Raw genomic sequence first — 6,600 nt, 5'->3', positions numbered from 1 at the left:
CCCAACCCCCCTCCCCCCAAAAGTTTTTTCTGTGCAAGTAAAGTTATTGTATACGTCGCAGTTTGTTTTTCTTCTGGAAAATGATTTATGTATTGTTATGATTTTGTTGTAAAGATTCACTGCATAATAAAATAAATTTCATCTGCTTTGAATCAGATCCAAGTCTGTTTAAAAGTTGTGTTTAAAACAGCAAGCATTTGGCTTAAGGGTTCCATGTAATAATGGATTTAAGGCAACATGTGGCACTGTGTGCTCATTTGCATGTAATTTTCCAGAATCTCTTGCTGCAGTGTAAGCACTGTATGCTAGGTGATACATTTATATATATATATATATATATATATATATATATATATATATATATATTATATATAGATATTATATATAGCAAGGAACAGTGAGCACTCCATCAGGTCAGTCAATAGGGTGGGTGCAGATCCTGTATAATAAAATAGGCAATACGATACCGTGTTGACGAATATCAAAGGCAGCATCCAAAGGTTGGTCAAAAAATATATTGTAATTTAACAAGACATAATTCCAAATATATATATATACACACACACACTGTATATAGTACCATACAAAAATAATACCACTCGGGGTATATTTGTATGTATATAAAGTGCAAACCTTACAAATGCTGTAGTTCATAATGCTATCAGCCCTATTTAACCTGGAGAGTGTAGATATGTTGTGATATCTTGTAATGGACCAACCTGTTACTTGATCATAAAATATATCCATTAAAAATCTTCCACGTTGAATACTGGTGCACACAACTAAAACAGATTAATCATTTTATTAAAAGCAATGTACATCTTTTTGTTCTATTATTAGTTTGCATACTTTTGTTGATAGAGTTGGTTTTTTTTGCAGAATAACTTAATTTTTGGGTACTTTCTATTAGAAAAAGGGGGGGGGGAGAACACAAATTGGATGTGCCTCCTAAAAGAATTACACTATAATGCACTCCTACATTGTATAAAATTTAACTTTTAATAGATTTACTTAAAACATATATTACCAAAACGTCGTGTGATGTGAATTTAAAAATAAATTAAATTGACAATACCAAGCATCCGTGTCAGTGAGTATATGTTTGAATAATCCCAATTAAACAACTCAGTGTTGTTGAGATTAAAGGACAAAGGATGCTGTTAGTCAGGGTGTAAACCCCTCTGGAGCACCTATGAGACCAAGAGGTAAGTATGTAAAAATCTATATGAATATAGCCTGCTCAGTGAGTAAAATCCAGCAGTCCTGCTTAACTATATGAGCCACTGGGCACTTGGAGTAATAATTAATGGTATATAACCATCCACTTATTAAGGTAATGCTGCTAATAATATGAGAGTGGTGGAGAGTAATTCACAGCGTAGTAAAGCTTGCACTCACAGCATCAATACCAGTGAGTTGCCCAGCAAACAAGCTCCAAGTAAACACATGTCATGTACAGCAGGAAGGCAAGCTCACTGACTGTTGGTGAAAATAACCAGCTAGTAGGGTCTACATAGATAGAACCAGGAGACTACAAAGCACTACATTAAAACAGCTCCAAGTAGGAGACTGACAACATTGCACGTCCACTTTCTATTACAGTCATCTGGCTGCAAAAAGGTATAAAATCCGCAGTAGATTAAAAAAAAATTAAGATAAAAAATATCCTTTATAAATACAATGGGATTTGTCATTGATAAATCTGGTGCTGCCTCTATAATATTTAAAATAGATGTTACACCCAGAGGGTTAGCTGACAATAGCGTATAAAATACTGTCTGACAGGTCAAAAAGCTGTGTGGGAGTAGGTTTACTGGCAATGCACTTTAACCCAGGCTGTGCTGAAAAGCTGTGTAATGTGGCAGGCATAAGCTTATAGGGTCCATGTTATAAAAGACAAGAATCAAGAAGTGACTCACTGCTCATTTACATGTCATTACCCAGAATCCATGGCTGCAGTGGAAGCACTGTTTGCTAAGAAATAGTGGGGGAAAGCATTGCATACCTGTCTGAAATATGTCAATGGCTCACAAGTGATATTTTTATTTGCTGTACACTGTAGCATGCAAACTTTAAAATATTTATTTACCAGAATACAGGGCAATACATTAAGATAAGTATTAAATAATCGAGAGGACAATGACTTAGAAATACACTCACTATTTGTGCACATACTAGGAGACATGAATGTAAAATAAATAAAAAATAAATGTTCATTTTGATGATTATGTGACCCTTTGGGTGTGATGTTATGTATCAAAGTCTCTTGGCTGCAAAAGTCGACTCAAAAACATAGAACCAGATTTATGAAAGAAAACGCTTCCCTTGCATCCACTGGAATTTTTTCCATTGACAAATCAAATGGCAGGTTTTTTTCCACCAATTTTTGTCCCATGGTCCCATTGTTTGAGCCCGGAGACATTTCTACAAAAGCCCCATTAGCACACGTTACAGAAGACAGGCCGTTCATTAGGAATTCAGAGACAGCTATGTTGTGCCCTCAGGAGTTTACGTGCTAATCTACTTCCATGCTGGAACAAACTTAAAATCTGTGCTAGAGTTTTAAGGAACACAAAAAAGACCAAGATAAGAACATTGTAATTTAAACTGAAGGCGTTTTCATGACATCAATTAGATTAAAACGATTGTTATTCATCACAGTTCCTCCTTTCATTCTTTCACCTAGAAACAACACAGAAATGGGATTATTTATCATCAGATTGTGTCTGATAGTCACTGTATTGGTATCAGTCGGACCCTGAGTGTCACTGGAAATCATTTACCAAAGTCTCCTGGCTGCAAAACTTGGCCAACAACCAAACCAAATATACCCTCTGAACATTTAGTTCTCATTGAAACCCATGGCATTTTTCTCTTTAATCAATCTGGTGAAATACTTTTGCCCACGATTTGCAGTGGGGAGACGTTGATTAAACAACTCCTGTGTCGTTTTACTGCACATTTTTGCTAAATAGACAAAATCATTGGGCCTATGTTCAGTATCTAGATTAATTTTTTTTGCATGTCAAAATGTCAGTGTTAAAAGGTAATACAAACCTTCAAAATGTTTTCGCTCTCTCTCAGTGCCTCCCCCTGAAAGGGATTCTAGCGTAGCAGGATAAACCCCTCCCAGGAACAATACCAGTAATACACACATATATATACGTTCTCCCCACCAATTAGATCGTAAGCTCCCCGGAGCAGGGACTCCTCTTCCGAAATGTTACTTTTATGTCTGAAGCACTTATTCCCATGATCTGTTATTTGTATTATTTGTTATTTATATGATTGTCACGTGTATTACTGCTGTGAAGCACTATGTACACTAATGGCGCTATATAAATAAATGCATACATATATATATATATATATATATATATATATATATATATATAAACTTTTACTGTACACACTAATAACGTTACCCTGTACCACACAGTATAATAGGACCCAACCTGATACCACCAGTGAGTGTCCCCAAAGTACATTGGGTGACACGCACCAAAACCCTGATGTCCTTTTCCCAATGTCAAGGCCCACCCAAACGTAGGAGATCGCACTATCCCGTGAAGTGTTGGTGCACTTAGTTGGGTACCTGCCCAAGGCATCCAGCACCTGGGTAATGCAGATTAACAAGGGGATCCGTCTGATCCGACGTTGTCGTCGTCCGCGATGGCGTACGCCTCCGCATGGGGTGAATTCTGGCATGAATAATATCACCAGAGTCTCTTGCAACGGAGGTGGTCTGGTCCCAGACAACAGGCCGCGATCACCGTGCGGCGTCTTCACTGTGTCCCTGACACTAGACAGTAAAATGGGGAAGCCTCCCTATCTAAGGGGATTTCCCTTAAGCAGCCACAAGTTACAAGTGTGCCGGGGCCTATTTGGGGCCTAATTGGACAAACTAGGGCTTGTCTCAGAGCCACAGGCTCCTAAGACCCTTCCTATCTGTCTGGCTCCCTTCTTTGACTGACTAGCATGGTTGAAGCGTGCAAAATGTATCTATTCTCAGGCAGCTGCTGGCTGGTTCGCACTGTCAAGCGCCCAGTGCCTTCTGGGGGTTGAAGTTCTCCTGGGTAATGAGTATGCGCGAACTTCACTGCGCATGCGCGGCTTGGCCAAGATGGCGGCGCCCTGCAGTTGGAGCCTCCTCGGGGCTCTGGCGATCCTGTCACCCCTGCGGCTCCCCACACCTTACCTAATGCTGCTAAACTTTCTGAAGTTTTCATTCAGGAGATATTCTGACTGAATGGAGCTCCTCAAGTAATCATGTAAGATCGGGGCTCTCATCTCCCCTTCCTCCCCCCCTGACCCCCCAGAAAATCTCTTTGCGCACCCCTGCTATAACTCACAGTTGTAGATCTATAGATAAGACAATATTGGAGAAAAACTGATGCAAAATAACTTTTTTCATTGTGAGCCTTTTAGCACCATTGTATCATAGTTTTTGCTCAATGTGCATGAACTTGGGTTTGGGGCGTGGTAAAAGGAGCAGTTACATGATGCACAGATTTTTTTTTTATTATTACTTAAGTTTTTATTGAGCATTTTCAAACATACAAAATGAGGTAAACACAACATACTACACAAAAGGAAAATACAAATAAACTGGTTGTGGAACAATAGAGAGGAGGGAGAACGGGGGAGGGGGGGAAGGGGTAGCATTTGTACCAATATCGCACTGTATTCGACAATTTAAATACCAAGAACAACCAAACCCCCGATAACTATAAATACTACAATTTAAATACCACATGTATCACTCTGTTCAAAGTATTCTAGTCTATATATGGGGATATACCTGCATGACGGAACCAAGGAGCCCAAATATTAGAGAATTCAGATATGCTGAGAGTTTTTCCATGTAGACTATATGCCAAATTTTGTTGTTTATTTGATTTAAGGATGGGGGGGCCGGTTGTTTCCAATTTTTGGCAATTGTACACCGTGTAGCGTTTAAAATTTGGGCTATTACTCTAGCTTTTTTTTTTAGAGATATTAGCCATTGGTTTTCCTAGTAATATATATACTGGGTCGTGTGGGACAGAGATTTCCAGTATCTTGTGTATTAGGGTGAACACTTCCGTCCATGTTTGTTGGATTTTGGGGCATGACCAGAATATGTGCAGTATATTCCCCACTTCACCACAACCGCGCCAGCACAGAGGGGAAATGCCTGGGAGAAAAGAGTGCAACCTTGCAGGAGTCATATACCATCTAAATATTAACTTGTAAATATTCTCCTTAATTACAATGCATGATGCGTTTTTGGAAGCAGCTTCACAGATGTCTGTCCAGGTATCGAGATCTATACAGACGTTAAGATCCTTTTCCCAGGATACCATATAGTTATCGGGGGTTTGGTTGTTCTTGGTAGAGGATAAACTGTGATATATTCTAGAGATAATGCCCTTTGCGTGGGGTTGGTGTAGACACCAGTCCTCAAACAAAGTCAAAGCATGGTGTTGACCTGGCTTGTAGACTGATTGGATATAGTGCTTAACCTGGAGAAATCTGAAGAATTCGGAGGAGGGGATATCGTGGTTTGTTTGTAGCGAAGTGAATGGGGGGACTTTCCCTTGGGTGAGGATATCCTTGACTCTTGTGAGTCCTTTTTGAATCCAGGTATGGGAGTGCGGGTTTCCTGAGTAAAAAGGAAGGGAGGGGTGCGAGAATAGTGGTTGCATAAGGGAAGGGGAATCGGTTAGTTGGAACTTGGTTTTGAGGGAGTCCCAGAGATTACAGGCAAAGGATATCACCGGGTTCTTGTAGGTCTCAGGTGGTCTAGACTTTTTTTTGAGCCAGAGGAGATTTTTTATTTTACATGGGGAACAAATTAGGTCCTCTATCTCGACCCACCTCCTCTCGGTTGGGTTTGAATGCCAGCTAATGAGTTGCCCTAACTGTGCGGCTCTATAGTAGTTTTGTAAGTTCGGGAGAGCTAAGCCTCCTTCTGATTTGGATTTATAAAGAATATCTCTACGAACTCTGGGTCGCCTATTTTGCCAGACAAACTTCAACATTTTCTTCTGTATATTGTTTAGGTCTTTCTGACAGATTTTAACCGGAAGAGTTTGGAAGAGATAGAGGAGTCTGGGTAGAATATTCATTTTAATGGTGGTTATTCTCCCAAACCAGGATATTATATATGGATTCCAAGTGGTTAAATCCTTAGCTATCTGGACGAAAAGGGGTTTAAAATTTGCGTTGTATAAAGTCGAGTAATCTTTTGTTAATTGGACCCCTAGATATTTAATATGGTTTGAATTCCATTTAAAGTTGAAATTTAGTTGGAATAATTTTACTAATTCTTTAGGGAGATTTAAGCTAAGGGCCATGGATTTGATGCATAGATTTTAACGAGATGTATCAACTTCTGTACGTCCTTGTGTCACTTTTTCTCCCTTCGATGTCAAAAAACCACCACGTTTAAAGGAGTAGTTCCACCTATGTCTTTTTTATTGTTGTTGCTGTAATCAATTAAGCAGCTCACTACCTTCATTGGGGTATGATCAGCTAAGCAGCTAATTAATCCAGTTTCTCAGGATCGAGCCCCCCAAAACAACTGGGGGACTCGGGGCCATCCCTTAAGGTTGGAGG

The sequence above is a fragment of the Ascaphus truei genome, chromosome 1, assembly GCF_040206685.1.
Source record: "Ascaphus truei isolate aAscTru1 chromosome 1, aAscTru1.hap1, whole genome shotgun sequence".
Lineage (NCBI taxonomy): Eukaryota > Metazoa > Chordata > Amphibia > Anura > Ascaphidae > Ascaphus > Ascaphus truei.
The sequence above is the reverse complement of the archived record's forward strand: the minus strand, read 5'-3'. Positions refer to the sequence as shown.